At 39.5% G+C, this 18,164-nt stretch overlaps 1 protein-coding gene and 1 long non-coding RNA gene across 4 annotated transcripts in view; one reads left to right on the forward strand and one right to left on the reverse strand.

Moving 5' to 3' along the window:
- Window positions 1–1,050: 1,050 nt before the first annotated feature.
- On the reverse strand, window positions 1,051–6,037 carry LOC147222262 (uncharacterized). The gene is made up of 3 exons (XR_015107738.1): window positions 5,617–6,037; window positions 4,633–4,854; window positions 1,051–3,961 (listed from the first exon to the last, which is right to left on the reverse strand). It is a non-coding gene; the product is annotated as an uncharacterized LOC147222262 (long non-coding RNA).
- plxnb1b (plexin b1b) overlaps window positions 5,327–18,164 on the forward strand; it is a 94,935-nt gene continuing 82,097 nt past the window's right edge. For 2 of the 3 annotated variants that reach the window (XM_086167730.1, XM_086167732.1), the window contains exon 1: window positions 5,327–5,656. The gene's annotated coding sequence lies outside the window, so the exon portion shown is untranslated. The remainder of the gene's footprint in view (window positions 5,657–18,164) is intronic. The other variant, XM_086167731.1, reaches the window with a different exon arrangement.

Consider the following 18,164-nt stretch of genomic DNA (forward strand, 5'->3'; position numbering starts at 1 on the left):
GGCTCATGGCGCTGTGTGAGTGAAGCAAGACTCTCTGATGATGGTGTCAGATAGGAGAATGCTGCACAAGGTGAAGGTCATCTTGGATATGTAGTCCAACCCACTCCATGACATGCTAGTCAGAAACAGGAGTTCTTTTGGCACCAGATTGATTGCACCGCGATCCACCATGGAGCGCCAAAGGAAATCAGTCCTTGCTGTGGCCATCAAACTCCATAACCCCGCACTAAGTTTCAGGCACTCTGAGTCAGTCGGCTATAATTGGACTCATCATGCGCATGATTTCCTTCTGTACAATAACTTGTATCAAATACTAATAGTGCAATAAGCTAGAATTATTTTACATATACTTGAAAATATATGTGTATACACTTTTATATACCTTTATTTTTATATTGAGTTTATTTTTGTTTCTTTTCCTATTGATGCTTGTAGTTTTTATTTGTACTCTGTGAGCAGTTGCCACTGCAACAAAGAGCAATTTCACCTTTAGGAATCAATAGCCATTCTGATTCTGATTCAGTTGGCAGAATGCATATTGACTACTGGTAATGTTTCATATCCCTTTCCTTTCCCTCCTACATACACCTACACATACATAGCAATATACTTGGCCCAGAATGTACATTTCTTTTCAGTGGCATGAGACAATGGATAGCGCAAATTTGCTATGCACCATCCACGTGTTATAAACAATTCATACTCATTCTGAGTTATTAGAAAAGTAAAGAGTTGTGTACAACACAATTACCAGAAATGTTTTACCTTTGGCTAATCCTTTAGTTGTTTTGAAAGCACTAAATTCTGGTGTTCTGGTGTAATCAGTTTTAAAACAGGTTGCTCTTCTGGGGAGAATCAAAAAGAGAATAATCGGCTTGAGGTCAATTTTTTCCCAATACTTTATTTTGTTATTACTTATTACTTTATTGCTTCTTACTTGTCTCAGAGGCACGGTGGTAAAGTGGTTAGCTCGCACTTCTGCCTCACAGCACAACCATGGTTCAATTCCTCTATATGTGACCTGCGAGCGCCCAGTGATAGCTGGGATAGATTCCAGAATCCCTGTGAAGCTAAGTGCAGGATAAGTGGAAGTCGATGGATGGATGGATGGATTTTATCCTATTTGGCTCATAGAGGAACAGCAGCAACAAGTGCCTGTCTGCTCACATAAACCCCCTTCTGGTGCAGCACAGTACTGTATGCCTCACCTTGTCACTTCTCTGCAGTTTATTGTCCCATCAGCAAAATTAATTCTTACACGAACTTGCATCAAAGACATTACACAGGCTGAAGAAGGTCATAGTGTATATGATATATTTTTTCTACAACCATTATATTGCTGACATGCTGAGAAACAGCAGTGCCATGCACACGAGTTTGTGCAGGACAGCACTGCAGAAGTGAGGCCTACAGCATCATGGGATGCTGCTCTTTTTGATCAAGAAATGCACAGATTCAGTGAGATGTATTTGAGAAAATGTTGAAAATGACTGGAATCATACAGTAAATACATTTTTAACAGATGTGTGGACAAATATTATTTATTTCATGTCATCATTATTAGCTTTTTTTATCTGTTTTTCATGATGACAGGTGAGGCAGTGCTTCACCTGCCTCCCCTGACATCACCGCTTCTTCACTTTTATTTGCCTGTGTCTCTTGCTGTTTTCCAGTCCAACCCTTGCTATTTGTTTGTTTTAATCTTTCATTCTTCAGCCCTTTTCCCCTCCCTCTTCCATTCCATGCCCCTTTAGTCAAGACAGATGGCCATCCTCTAGCATTTGGGTTAAATGGGAATTATAAATGAAAGTATTATTATTGTTGTAATGATAGTTGTTGTGTTGTATCTTAAAATCGTTAGGGAGGAGTTGTGTTGTGATTACAAATATAACAAAATGATGAAGTGAGATGTGTGTTATGCAGTAGCAGCAACAACAAACTGTTGTTCTGGATCAGAGTCAGAGGTAGCTGAAAGATTTTTTGAATCTTTAAAATTGTAAAAATCTTTAACATTCTAGTTACCTTTGCACTGAATTGTACACAAAACAACCTCTGCTGCTACTCTCTCATACCCTCAAATATCAGTCTGTATCTGCATGCACTTTATATGTCATACCTCAGAATTTAATGTTTACTGTTTAATGTAACAATGCACTTTACTGCTAATTTGCACTCAATGATTATTTTGTTAATTTCATGTCACCATAGGATTGTGAAAAACATCTTCTCCATTCCTCTGTATGTCCAGTACATCCGGAGACATTGACAATAAAGCTGACTTTGAACTTTGATAGTTTTTATCTGCAACTGAAAAAAGTATAATTTGGAAAAATGATGTCACTGAACACTGCGTATTTACATGTTATCTATATAAACACACCTTCACAGGCACAACAGGCAAAAATAAGGCGTTTGTAGTTATCTTACCGAGGCAATATTCAAAAGACCTATTTACAGTGGGAGGTCAGACAAATGCACATTTCTTCCAAGAGAAGTGTAATTGGGTAGGAAATAATCCCTTTTTTTTCTTGACAGATCATATATCAAAATTAATTTCCTTTGGTTTACGATCTTAAACATAAAACCAACAGTTGAATTCAAATTTGGCCCAGAACACCCACAGCTACAAATACTTGGATGGATGTAATGACAGAAACAAACAGATTTACAATTTTAAACTTGATTGAAAGCAGCAGCAGTAAGCTGTTTTGATATTCTCTCTAAATTCTGACTTTACGTGGGATTAATTACACGCGTAAAGGTGATATATTTTCGCTCCACTCGTAGATTTTACAGGTCCTCCATTGTGGGAGAAGCTGACTGCCTACAATATTGAATTTCCATCACTAGAGGACGCACCATGGCCTAACGTGCCAAGCAAAGTGCGTAAATTTACCACCTAAGCTCCTGAGGTCTTAAATTTCTGAGTAGATTACTGAAATATAAGAATTTTGAAAAATTAGATACAAATAACTTCTTGCTTTTCTGTTTTAAAAAGTTGATTCAGATAAAAAGAATAAATTGAACTTTTGATAAACAGACAAACACCATGGGACCCCGCCACCCCTCCCGAATACACAGTGTGTGGATTTGTGTGTGCACTGGAAGGCATGCGTGTGTCGTGGGGGATGAATGGCACACTGTGCGGCGGACAGACCCGCTCATTCACAGCTGCACTTCTACGGCTCGTTTTCACTGCGTCTGCGCCACGAACACGCGCATATCCGCAGTGTGACGCTGACGCGCCGGCCTCAGACCCTGTCCAGAAACTCACCGTCAAATCCCACGAAAGCGGGTCTGAGCTTCATTCATTCATTTACTTACTTAACCATCTATTTATAAGACCAACTCGAAACGTGTATTCTCGACTTTCAACTGCAGATATCAAATTTATTTCATGACCATTTTTTTTCAAATGAAAACGCATGTCCCCTCATCTGAGGTATTCATAGCTCCTCGAGAGGAACTCCCGCTGCGCCATATACTACATTTTAAAATCAAATCAAATTAAAGCCTCCAATCAAATAAGTTCCAAAAATATACAGACCGAAGGTTCTTCCAAAGTTTAAGAACGGTTCCTACTGATTTTTTAAATTCCGTTTCTTGCCCTTCGTTTCCCAGCCTTTCATTTGCTTTTCATTCATATATATATAGATAATACTATTTGATACCGAAATTGGGAAATTATAAGGGCATCAGCAGTAGCACGACATACAGAACAAAAGGCAGAGCACAATGACTATACTGTATGAGTAAAAATAGAAGTTACTTGAAGAAAACACTGTACATAACAGAAAAGAAATATACAATGTTGCTGATAATTAAACTTCATATATAATATGATAGGAAGGGGAAAGACCTTCCTCTAATGTGTATACAACAAATGGATAAGTACTGACTAAACTGTAATGTGCAAAATAAACTGGAAGGTGCAGATGATCAGTTGGATCAGGACAGTGACCTGTAGACAACAATGACATACAATCAGCACTCATAAATTCTATAAAAACATACAGTACTCAGATGATCGGTATTTTGGATCAAAATAATAAAAATCCCACAAACCCGGATCATATAGCATTCTCTTAAAAAGATTAAGTGGGTAATTAGAACAATCACCCTTGTTCTGATTTCACTTAAAAAATATATTCTATGTTGTTCACCACAGCAAATTCCTTGAATTAGGAAACTACCTGTCGATTAAAGAATTTCTGATTTTTGACTCTGAGAACAAGACTTTAGGGTTCAGCCCCCGTACCAGTATAATTCTGTTACATTTTTTTTTATGTACATTGTGTCAAAATGCTCCAAGTTTAATTCTGATGTCCCTCCCTCCCCCGCTACAAAGCCTGGTCTCAGATTTTCACTGTTGCCTTTTCCAATGGCATAAATAAATTAAAAAAAAAGGGTTTCTCATCAGCTTCAGAACTTTACTTGTTCTGTGCTGAGGGACACAAGGCAATGGCAATGTGTCGAACAGTTTCACTGTCATAAATTATTGAGACAAAAGCCTTATTTTCAAAGAGACATAAATAAGATAGTTGCAACACACTCCGTCCTTGAGAAACGTGAACATCAACACAACACGTTGTTAAGTGTCAGAAAAGCTTGCTCATTTGTCTACATGTTTACCAGCAGGAGGCGCAGTTTCCCCATTGTTTTACTGCCATCTCCTGATGGCTTTAGGTGCTGATGGTAAATGTTGGTTTCTTCAGCTACAGTGGATGTTCAGCGTGCTGGGAGGCTTATTACATGACAACGAAATGAGTCATAACGTTGAGACCCGCAGGAGCTTTTCACCTCCTCGAAACTTGTCTCGATGATGACTGATGGACTGCGATATCGGGGTTGGGTCTGCAGGTAAAATTACCAAGAAGGAAAAATCAGACAAAAAGTTTCCAGTAACTGTCCAGGACGTTTCAAACAGAACATAATATAAGTCTTATCTATTTTTTTCAGATATCAGATCAGTTATTTAATATTTCATTCATCGCATTGGCTTGATACACAGAAACGCAATCCCACCTATGATCGATTAAGTTAGAAGCGTGAATCTATCATATCATCATCATCGATTGACGTATATGTTTATTTCTTTAAAGTCAAAATGACAAGTGGTATCAAGTGGTAAGAAAGTTACTGATAAGAACGCGAGGGCGGAACCGGTCGTCTCCTCGCGTACGTTACATGTACATGCCAAACTGGGCGCTAGCTGTGTTTAACGAGGAACACGTAAAGGCAGCACAATATCATACAGCGCCGGCCGAGCGAGAGCGGTAGCCTTAGTTTGCACTGCAAACCATTGTGACCCCACTCACCGGCTACATGTGAGGAGTGGAACCGGGATGAGCAGGAACCCCGAACCGAACATGCCTTCCTAACCGCACCTGATTCGGCTACATTTTTTTTAATTCGCCTACCTCCCGGTGTGTTAACTGGCGAAAGTTTTAGCTGCTGACTGGAAAATCTGCAAGTCCAGACTGGCCGACAGTGGAATTTGTGATCTCGTAATCTCGAGGAATAACATTTTTCCCGCTCCGGTAGCGCACTCACTGGATACCATCTTTGAAGGCGACGGAAAGTAGTTCGCCCGCCTCGCGGCGAGTAAGGACTTACCAGGAGGGAGCAGCGAGGGACGGCCGTACTTTTGGCAAAGGTGAGCGGCAGCCCCGGCTCGGGAGTTCCAGCTTGTGTTTCATCGAACGGGAGGAAATCCTCGGGAGAGCCGGGCTCCTACTTGTTTAGCACTCCGTTCTCCGTGCACACCTGCGCGACAACGGTCTAATTAACCCCCGAGCATTAGCCACGTTAGCGAACCCCAACTTAGCAAGCTAACTTTTCCACGTTCACACACACACACTCACCCCCCGCAGAATAACATTAAAACCACTTAAACTCGGTAAGTGGGCTACTGTCAGAATGGCAAGCCCCCACGTCCCCCCCGAGACACACACACTATCTCGGTATTTACATGTCAATTCCACCCCCGGACTCGGTTAATGAAAAAAATTGTAACCAGGGGTGATTAGCATCGACCCGTTCGGAAGGTGCGAACAAGATCTGTGGCAGGAAATGATCCGGTGATGGCTCTCACAGGGCGGGGATCTCTAACGTTCACGGTCGGGGATCCCAAAAGGTGCCAGGGACTTGGAAACTCCTCTGTATGAGATAAGATAACTTTTGCAAAGTGTTTTGAAGTGGTTTCATGCAAATGTGTATCTTTTTCGAATTTAAAGTATCACTTTTTTGCATGTTGAGATAATCAATCTGAAGTTGCGTGTGTTTTCATGTATTTTTTTAATTTTTTTTGCTTAGTTGAAAAAAAAAACAACAACGAGCGAATCAGCATAAATGATTGGTGGGTTGAGGTGTTTACAGTGTATTTGGAAATTGTAGTATTTATTTTCAGTTGTACTCTTTCTTATTTGTTTGCTTGCGAAGGACAGTAACACTCCCCTCTTCCCCCACACACAGTATTGTGTCACTGTAATCTCTTGTGTTTCTTCATAGGCAAATTTACCTTTTTACAGGGGATGTTAGCAGTTTATTAAGATTGAACCTGGCGGTCTAATTCATGAGGAAGATTAAAACCCTTGGACAAATGTGCTTGATCATTTTTTTTTATGATCTGTCCGTGTGAGAAGGTTCGGAAGGAATGTGGGGGGTTGTTGAACATGGTGGGATGCTTTTGTAAAACAAAAGGTGCTACATCAAGGTCTTGGTTGCCATGTAAATTCAGTCAGTATCATGGAGCGTGTTTCGTGACTGGTTGCAGTGTGAAAGCTGAATTTGGGCTGGTGTCGGATGATTTGCCATCTGTTCCTGTTGCCTGCTATGGGAATTGCGGATTAGGATAAGACAGGAAATGATGGTGATGATGACTGGTCATTTATCTGTTTGTGGCATTGGGTAACCAATGTGCCTGATTGGTCTTGATTGTTTAAGCATTTATAAATACTTTAATAACATGAATACGTCTATCCTAGAAATAAATCTGCCAAGGTATGGAAATCAAATGCAGAACATGAAAGACTTTGATAGTCTCCAGGATAATACAACATTTAGTTTCACTTTTCCAGAAGCATTTATAAACAAGGGAAAATACTACTTGGGATCCAGTATCACATATTTAACCTCTAAAATACACAATGGAAATAATTGACCATTTGAGAAAAAAAAGTTCCCTATTTTTCTGATACCAGAAGTTTATCTTACCTAATGTCTTGCTGATTTTTGAGACAAAATTCTTATCTGCTGTTTTCTGCTGCTATTTCTCACTATTTCTCACTGAAATTTGATTCTTTTTTTTTTTTACCAGACATTGATCCCTTTATGGTTGCATCAAGTATCATACAAGTGGCAGGAAAAAAAGTCCTGCAGTTTAAAATAAAAAGTGACTCAGATATATCAGAAAATACTGAACCTAATGTTAAAGAAATAAAACTTGGGGGAAAAAACGGTAAAATCTTCCATTGTACTGGCCCGGTTTTATCCAAGTGTAGGGTCGTGTGATAAAAGATGCCCTATTGAGCACATTTTTTTTTTAGAGGAAAAGTGTATAGCTTGAGCTCTGGTATTACACTTTCTCACTTGGAAAATGAAATGGCTAGTTTTGTGTTAACCGTGCCTTAAAGGCTGTCTGTGACCCCACGTCAGTCCAGTTACAAATAACGCGTTTTCCACCTTTTCATTGCCCTTGAAAGCAGCAACACTTTGTTAAAATGATACTGAGAGGGTCACACCAGGAGCTAGGGCTGTGCTGAGCTGAAGGATGACCTTAAACCCAGTGGATAAATGTGCTCATTATTGTGAGCACATATAAACTTTTTAAAGGCTTGACCTTTTGTGGCCTGAAATGGTAAAAAAAATAAATTGCTAGGATGACAGTCCAGTGGACTATAGCTTTCAATGGCTTGTTGCTTTGATAAACATTATTTAAATTAGAATAAAAATTGTAAAATGAGTATCATGTCAACAACCCTGTAACTTTTGTATTGTGGTTTTGGGGTGCAGATTGGTTCCAGTTCCATGTTCATATGTAGAACATCAAGACTATTTTCATTTTCCATCTACTTAATACTTTTGCCAAATTTTACTTATTTTTCAGTCACTTTGTTGAAATCAGAAATTGCCTTGGTAGGTTTCAAAACATTTCTCAATCAATTTCTTGAAATTACGTTTAATTTTTTTATTTCACAATTGATTTCAGTCAACTGAAAGTGCAGACGAATGTCCTTTTGTGAGTGTCTACCTCCTCTTCCACTTGCGGTGTCCTGGTCAATAGAGTAATACTATAATCGAGCGTAATGGTTCATAGTGTCAGCCTCTTCCAGCTCTACACATGTCAGCAGATGTGTTAAATTGCTACTCTAATAAACATTACTGTCACAGCCAAGGTGCCAAAGGTCAAGAGGAGAAGGAGGTGGGCCTGTGTGTTGACTGCTGTTGTTTGCAATGTTGTGCAGCTTGCATGGCTGATTGGGGGACACTCATGGTGTCTGGACCTTCACCATCTCACACACAATTAACCCTCAGTAGAACCATGTTAGCTGTATTCCTTGACAAAGTGGAACTAGCAGATCTGGTAGCTCCGTGTATTTTGACTCAACCATAGTGTTTTGCTTTCAGTGGGAAGCTATTTGTAAAGCACTTCCTTTATGTTCATTTTCTATCTAAAAGTTTTTCAATGTGGTTCCCAAACTCCCCCCTCCAGAGGCAACTGATGAGTGCATTTACAGTGTTATGTTGCCAATCTGACTTAAACAACAAAAACAGGAAGACTGTTTTCAAATTGTGATGCAACTCGCTGAGGATCAAATGCTGAACAGTATTTATCCAACTCTTTTTTCTGAAACATTTTAAATTGGATTAAAATGTTTTGGATCAGTTACTCTGCTTGAAAACCAGTCTTTCAGACAAGGGCCATGCAGCCCTTTCTGTATTAGTAAGCAAGAACGTTTAATTTTCCTGAACTGAGATTTTATGCTGTTGAATCCTTAATACAAGACTCTTAAAACACCATTACTCCAGTGTCAAACATAAAATTTGTTGTTTTAATTTAAAACTTGCACCTGCCACAATTTTGACCTCCCATGCTAAACTTGATTTGTGAACTCACAGGGTCTTGTTATGTTCTGGTGACAACACACTTGAGTAACAAATGATACAGCTGTCCTTTCAGTGATGAGTGTCTCTTCCACCACTTTTTACAAGTGCAGACCTCCTGAGATGGAACAGTTGCTTCATGTTCCAGTTGCAGGATCATTTGTTGCAGGAAGAAGTATTCTGATCATTATTAAAGTCATCATCTCTTCAATGGAATTTTGGTTTAACTAATTTTTTTTCTTCTTTTTTTAAGATAGAAGTTGAAAACTGCATATTGCATGATTACCAGTATATGAATTTCATACCAGTAAAACTATTTAATTACTTTAGGAATGTTTGGGGTTAAGTACAGTTCCTGGTTAGTTTAAACGCATTTTATGCTTTCAGGTTAACTATCAATGATCTATTGTAGTTAATGCATCTCAGATACAGTACATATTGTTATGCCTATTCTTATTTTCAATTCCCCGTTGAAATCGTCACAATGCATGAAAAACCAAAAAAAAACTAATATAAATAAACAAATATTAAAAAATTATATTTATGGAAGTTAATTTGAAGGCACGTAATGATGAAGGTACAGTTCGCACAGATGTATTTGGTTTGACCTTTGTAATGATCTCTTTGACACTTTAAACTTTCAGAACAGATGGTAATTTTTATGAATTTCAAAGAGGGAAAGAATGACACAAGAGCCATTTTTCATTTCTATCAACTTACCCTAATCTGTTGCTTCTCCTATTGAATATCACCAGTGTCGTTGTATAAATACAAATTCCGTTGATGACATTGCTCTAATCACTTCACCGTCAAAACGAAAACAAGTCTAATCATGAAGCGCTGTGATAAATCAACTGACACTGTTTATGCAAATAGTCAACATTTCCAACCTAATCGTTCTGTTAAAGACTGTTAGGACTAAGAAGGCTGGACTCTCTCCCTTTTTTACTTAAAAAAAATTTAAACATTTGTTCAGTGTAGTAAGGGAATATTTTTAACAGCTATCATTAAATCTGTCAACAGAACCCTTTGAACAAGTTCCACCCATTGTGAGGCGACATGGTGCTGGACTGAAATAAAACAGAAACCCACAGTAACATCAGCACCCCCCCCCCACGCCACCCCATCCTCAGAGGACCAAAATACCACTTATTAGGAGAGGCATCCTTGGTTGAACACATGAAGGACTGGCTAGTCCTGCAGGGGTCCCGCTGCCCACCAATCTCATGGCCAGATTAAATAGTCAATTTGATTATGCCAGCCATCATTAAAGCTGTAACACCATCAGAGTGGGCTGCTTGTTAAATGGGGCTTTGAGCCAGCAGATGCCCCAAGATTACCCACAATATGCTGCTGGTGCAATACTGATCTTAGCCCCCCCCAACACACACACACACACACACACACACACACACACACACACACACACACACACACACACACACACACACACACACACACACAGACACCCTCTACATTATCAGACATCACAGGATACCCAATATGACATGGTCAGTGGGGGTGTCGGAACAATTTCAACCAATTATCAAGTTTCTTTTATTTTCCGCTACTTTCCTTTTACTTTCCTTTTAATTGCTTACAAATGTTGAATTTTCTTGTAGATCCATCTTTTTAATTGTGCAATCTTTTGGGTGGATGGGGAATTTCATGAAAATCTAGGTTTGTTTCTTGCCTTTTTTCAGTAAATTAGTAACTTAGTATGAGCAATCGTGTTAGGAAAAAATTAAGCTGAAAGGTGGTTGAAAAATTTTTTTCAATCATTACCAGAAATTTCCCTGGGCTGCAGCAATACGGACTATGTTCTGGTTTCCCATCTGCATTTTGCTGGCAGGCAGCAGTGTGACTGGAGATCAAGCTGGGCAGCTCTGTCTTCAGGCATCTATAATTTGAATCAGCGAGTCTTTTTTAAGTGTCTGAGGCTTTCCTTTGATACAAGAGCAGGGACTGGAACCCTCTGTGGATTTGATTAGACATGATTCACATGTTAATGTATACACAAAGGCAAACGGGGCTGTCAATTGTGAAGCCCTGTTGAGAACTCTTAGAAGCTGCAAGTGGACTTCTTTGTACAAGTGTGAATTATTCACTGTTAAAGGTGCGTTGCTTTGCTTGATTTTGTGTGTGTGTGTCCTCATTAATGTGCTGGCTTACATAAACACAGTGTGAATTATCTACTTTGCAGGAAGTAGATGGAAGTCGTTACTGTTGTGGTGCATGTGAGGACATGTCTGCCATGTCTGCAGAAAATAAAATGATATGAATATGAAATCATGTCTCAACACAAATAACTCCATGATCATTAAAGACTTTTTATAAAAGTCCCCGTAGGTATCTAGTGCAATGAAAATGATTAGATGTTTTTAAAGACCTCCTTCACTAGTGATACTAATCAGGGCTTGAAAAAGCTACAACATGACATGCGATTGTTATTTGGTGCAGTGAACAGTGAAAAATAAATTCTCTTCCAATGGCTTAGAATCTATCAAAAAATGATGACGTGATATAACAATGAACTTGACCCAAAACTTTTCACAGAATTTGCTTGAAAATACCGTATATTTTGATATTGTTGGACTGGAGATTTAAAATCCCTGAAAATTCAGAAGACCTTGACCATTGTTTCTGATTTAATTTCTGACATCAAGTATGTCAAACTTTGTTTCATTTATGAACAAAGTTTTGTAAAAAAAAAAAATAAAAGAAAAGAAATAAACTACTGTATTGGTCCTTTTCTTTTGAATAAATCCTGGCTGTCTAATGATTTTGCTGCACTTGTTCCTCAAACCTGTCTTGCTCCGCATATAATGCAATTTAATACTTCTTCAGGGAGGTGAACAATGAAGACTTTGGCCTCATTCTATTTTTGATGTTTTCACACCCATGAAGGTGCTGATGGCCAATCCACATTTGTAACATTCAAAGTTTGAATAATGTTGATCCAATGTATTTTTGTATCATCTCTATTTTTTAGACTCCCTAAAATCTATCTAAGCTGAGAATAATTGTTTTCAGCATTTAAACATTTTTTCTTATCTGAAGTTGTAGTGTGTACATCACACACACACACACACACACACACACACGCACACACATATAGATATATAAATCAAAACTGTGTGCAACTTTATGGGAACATTGCTTCTGTTTTACTGTTGGTATCAGTAAAATAGTCTAAAACCTCCTCTATTAGAAAGTTTCAAGTGTGACTTCCAGATGATTTCTCTATTTATCAATCTCAAGCAATTTCACCCTCTCCTTCCTTTGCACAACTCATGGCTCCTAGGAAACAGCTGACTCTCAGCAGCTCCCATTCACTCCGCATTCTCTTGCACTGCCATTCATGCCTCACCGTGCACCCATATCATCTCCCAGCATTCTGTGGGATTGAGCCCCAGAGCAGGAGGCATATAGTGTGACATGGATGACAAGGGCTTTGTCCCTGCAGTTATGAGGAGAAGATTACTCTCAACTGTGGAGTGCGGTATATAGATAAATTTATCTAGCCTCACCTATACCCCCATTCTCACATCTCTTTAAAAGCTGTCTAAATGTCAGCTTAGAAGTCCCGAATTGTCTGGATTCTCATTTTCCACACCTTAAACATTTAACTGGGCAAGCAGCAGTCTATTATAAAAAGCAACTGTTTTCTCTGCTCAAATTAAACCACAGCGGCTTTGTGTCACCCCTGGAACTGTCAGAACAGCTGCAATTGTGGAAGACTCCCAAACTTGATACCCTGCAATGAATATAGTCTAAATATATGTGCTATACTATTTTCGGGTTGCTTTCTTAAATGTGGGTTGACTGATTTTTTTTTTCCTTTTTTTCTAAGAATAAGCCATAATCAACTACAATATAAGCCAACTTATGAATAAAGAGAGCATTTGTTGCTGCACCTCGTAGGTACACTTGACTTTCATGCACTTCAACTTCTCTAAATGTGTTCGGCTGCATTATTTCTAATACATGCTCAAAAAGCTGCAGGTTTGTCAATAACGCAGAAAGTTGCAGGATGAGTCAGACCTTTTTTGCCGAATATTCACAAACTTTGCTGCACTTTGCCATCATGTCAGGCCTTTAAATGACTAATCCCAAACTCCCAGTTTGACTGCATTGTCACACAAACACCAGCTGTTTACATAGCGTTTGTGCCACCATGACAACTTTTCCAGACTGATAAAGTCTTGTGTGTGAGTGTTTCAGCCTGACCTTGTTGTGTCACCTCTCATCGCCCTCACCAGTCATTTTTGAACAGCCTGCCCTTTTGACATTAATGCTCGTCTTTTTTTCTTGTATCATCAATAGGATCTTATGCTGTTTTTTTCATAACCTAGACTTCTTTTATTATTTGACCCTCAATCCAGTAAACTACATGGAATTAAATTGCAATTGAAGACAATGACTGAAATCTCTCTCTCTCTCTTTCGCTCTATGTGTGTGTGGGGGTGTATTGTGTTGTCATATTTTACATGGATCTGTCATTAGCTTTTATGACAGTCATAATGTCTATAGAAATTAACACAGATTGCAAATCTAAATTATTATAAATAACGATGAACAGAAATTGCAAATCAGAAACAGGGGGGTCCTAAATAGAGATTACATGAGGCCTACAAAAGTACATGTGGGAAAAGGACCATTCATTCCACAGGGGAGATAATTTTATGTATTGAATGTGATTTTCTTTATTTTTTTTTGTAATAATGAAATAGTTACCTGACTGTCCACAAATGTTCACATTTTACATTACAGTAAATTAATAAAAATCGATTGAATTTGTTACGGGGGAAAAAGAAGCTTGGACCATTACTCTACAAGCAATAAGGGTTAATAGAATCTCACTCTTCAAAAATCAACAACATGATGCTGATGATCCTAAGTTCAAGTTCTTCTCACACCATGAATTGAATAACACTTTGCCATCCACTAAGAGAGAACTAGATGGAAGAGTAGACAGAATAATCAGGGTTGGTCAAGTTGTGTTACAGACACAGTCACTGAACTTGGCAAAGTTTAATCTTTCATGTAGATACTCAGCCTGCAGACACTTTCTGTTTTTCCTTGGGCCAAGCAGCATTGAAAAGAGGGAGCTTGCAGGTCCTGTTTCCCCCTTTGCTTTCTCTCTATGAGTGGGGGGCGGGGTAGCCTCGCCTTTGCCTCCTTTGTTTCTTGTGTGAGAAGAAGGCTCAAGGGATCAACCAACTGGAGAGGAGGGTTGTGACAAAGATATAGGGAAAGAGAGGTACGACAAAGATATAGGGAAAGAGAGTTGTGTAAATGTTAGTGGATGTGCTGGTTCTAAAAACAGCTGGTGTTGACAGTCCTCCGTTGAGGACAGGTGAGTGGGTTGGGCTGGAAGGGAGTGTCAGCCATCTGGACCACTGCCTCCAGAGTCCAGGCATCAAAGAAACGCCTTTGTAATTAAAGCTTTCCAAAGTTAACTTGGAAGATTTATGTCTAGATATAGCTGGTCTGACATAATTCTGTTCTCTGGATGAATTGGTATTTGCTTTGTGTGGCTGCTGGCAGACAAGTGGTCATTCATCCCGGCTTATGATTTGAAATGAATGGATTTGAAATTTAATATCTACATGACATCATACAGTTCTGACTCCAGAGACAAAACAAGCATCTGCTTCGATGACACTTGTCTACTTTTTGTTCTTCACTTTGATTTGAGTGTGTGGCTGTGCCTGACACGCACATAAGCATGAAAACAGCATTTGTGAATGCCGACAGCCAACTGTTGCCAAGTTGCAACCTTGCAAAAAAAACCAAATGGGAACAGTTTCCCCAGAAACGCCCTTTTTCCCAAGACGGCTCTCACTGACCTCCTCCTCCTCCAATCCCCCACCGCCCCTAAAATGCTCTTGGGGGTTGGACCTTCTGTCCTGGGAAAATTGGGTTTCTATGGAAAGGAAAGGCAATTGTTGGACAGGCGTGTCAAGAGTTCAGGACCTTGGCTGACTGCTGGAGGACTGCACAAGTCCAGAACAATGTCCTGGGGTGTCTGAAACAGCCTTACCTAGCTTTAGGTATGCAGGCTCCAGATCAGTGCTGACTGCTTTGGCCTTTGAATGATCCACAGAGATTTAACACCGTTTAAGGGCAACGTCTCTCACAGATTTCATCAAGTCTTTTTCCTCCGGCACAAGCAGAACACACAGTAAGGAAAGCATTCATCACTAGAGACTTATGTGCTCATGCAGTGATTTGATTAGAGCACCTTTAATGTATCTGGTTGCCAAGTATTAGCCTTTCACAGATAAGAGATGAACCATCTGAGGAGATAGTAATTTTGTCAAGTGTTGCCCCTCTTGTGAAAGGGGAAACAAGTCTTGTTTTAAAGTACCTTCATTACAGAATACTTTCATACTGTGACTAAATATGGTGCACTGATTTAGACTTTTACTTAAGCTTGACTATTTTTGAAGTACTGACATCTCTGCTTAATGTACCTTCAACCTAGAATGGGACACATGGACTGCAAATCACTAACAGTTTGTCTTGTAAATTTGAAAACAAACCACATGAGCTCTGTGTCCACCTGCCTTGATAGACAACCAGTAAACAACACGACTTGCCGGCATAACACTTGATGTGACACAGACAAACACTGGATACTGTCTGCAGTGAAGGTCATCTGATTTTCTATACACTGTTACATTATCAGTCAACGTGACAACTGTTGCCTTACCAAAAAAGGCAAGTGTGGTAATTTCAACAATCTTAACATCTTTCAACCGTGATGTATTTCAAAGTCCAGTCTCTGCACCAAGTGGTGTATCCGGCATAATCAAAATGCCGCCCAACACTTTTTGGCTCAGGGGCCACATTGACTTTTAAAATTTGACAGACGGGCCAGGTCAGCGCAAGATATACATATAAAAAAACACATTTGTTAACATAGACAGAAAAAGCATTACAGTGTTAACATATGTATGTCCACAGTAAAGGCTACATCACAAAGCCAATTTGTGTCATTCAGCTCAGGAAAATTATCAGTGTTCTCAAGTAGCTCCAAAAAAAGTAATAAAACTCCTGTTTGTGCTCCCACACTTGTCAACATACTTTCCCCAATCTTAACCAGCGGACATTAGAATGATAAAGCAAGTTCCTGTGATCAGTCAGTTTCCTCAAGAAAATAAATAAACTGACGATGGTGATGTCCCCTCGCTTGAATAAAGTTAACGAGGTTCAGAACTGGCTTCACTATGTGGTCAAGCTGCAAGATTTGGTGATCCATCTGTCGTAATATTGGCGAACGCACTCCAAGGTAGCTTGTGCCTCTTTTCGATTGCTGACATGGTTACATTTTCGTTAATCTCTCTGATTTATAATTAAAAGCTGAGCAATGTCCTTAATGTCATTGCTTTCGTCCAATACCAAAGAATATAATGTAAATCACTCCACTTTTTTGTCTAGGTTGCTAGTTAAGTGTTCATCAATTACCTCAACACAGCGTGTCACTGTCCTGTGTGGGAAGTTAATGTTTTCAAATTTGTTCTTATTGGTGAATATGAATTTTACTTTGATTAATCTCATGATTGATCGATGGTAATACCCTGATGTATTTCCACAAATGCTTCACTGGCCGCAGACCATTGTCGTCTATGATGGTGCTTCCACTTTTGCCTTTTTAGCAGGAAATTCAAATCACCACCCCTTTCCCATCAATATGTTTTTTTGTTGTCTGAAGTCACAGAGCATTCCAGTTGAAGAAATCTAGACACAATGATATTGTATTGAATATAGCTCTTATTATTAGCAACATTAAGAGTTCTTAAAAGCATGGTCAATTTTTCTTTTTACCAATTTGTTAGTTTTGTTCAAAAAAAACTCTTGTCTGGCAAACTTTCTGTCATTGTCCCGCATTGTTATTGTTAGTATGTTTACGATGGAAGCCACTGCTTTTTTCATGTCTGATTTGCCAACCACTATGTTGCTTGAGTGGAATAATATTTTTACAAGATGCCTTTCATGTGTTGCCATACCGTGATGCTTCCTATTGCTTCGCACTCCCACAGGGTCAGAGGTCACAAGGTTCTGTTATACTTTCACTGACTCTATAGTCCCAAAGTGTCTCCCCCTCCTCTCGGTGGAGCTTTCAGCAGCCTAGAGGTAGTCCTGTGTGCGTGTGTGTGTGCGTGTGCGTGTGCGTGTGCGTGTGCGTGTGCGTGTGCGTGTGCGTGTGCGTGTGTGTGTGTGTGCGTGTGTGTGTGTCTGTGAGTGTGAGAGAGAGAGAGAAAACCCCCTCGGTGTTTCCTAGCAACCTTTGGCCCGTGCTGGTAAATTGAGCTTCACAGTGTGGCAGTGTATACTGGGCACACTCTTGCCCTCGCTAGATTTTATTCAGACATTCTTTTAAGCCCGCCTGAAGATGGTGGTTCCACGCCTCATTGCTGGACTATAATCCAAAAGAAGAAATCACAACCACACATGTGACTGATTGACGATTCATTGTAGCTTATGTGTGTCTGTCGGCAAAAAAGCTGTAGCAACATGCCAGACTTGTGCATATATCCATCAAGATCCCAGAGCAGTTTTCATGAATAACACACTTCATATTAATGGAGGGCTTTAGTTGCCCCCCCCCGCTTACAAAGAAATAATCTTTTCCACTGTGTCCACCTCAGCTCATGAGTGTGACTGCAAATGAACTGTTTTCTGTGAAGGTCTCTCAAGGGCGCATGTGTAGTCGTGCCCCCCCCCACTTGCCACATTTATTTAACACAACCAGCAGCTCAGCACTGACTTTCAGTGATTCCTAGACTGAAAATATTTGATAAAATGTCTGTATACATGACACGAAGCATTAGTGTGGAGGGTGTTGCTCTATTGGAGATATTTAGTTGGTGTCTTACAAAGAACAACTTGTCTGAAACCCCTGACACAGTTTTTCTGTGGACTCATGAATAGTGTTGTGTCTATGTAAGTAAAAGGACATTGGTTTACGCTCATAGATACTTTTTAAAAAATGGAAAATCTATCGGAAAGACTTATCTATAATACTGTATATTTGCCTAAAAACTGCAAAC

Source organism: Fistularia commersonii, chromosome 21 (assembly GCF_037954325.1).
Source record: "Fistularia commersonii isolate RoL2024-O1a breed Wild chromosome 21, RoL_Fcom_v1.0, whole genome shotgun sequence".
Taxonomy (NCBI): Eukaryota; Metazoa; Chordata; class Actinopteri; order Syngnathiformes; family Fistulariidae; genus Fistularia; species Fistularia commersonii.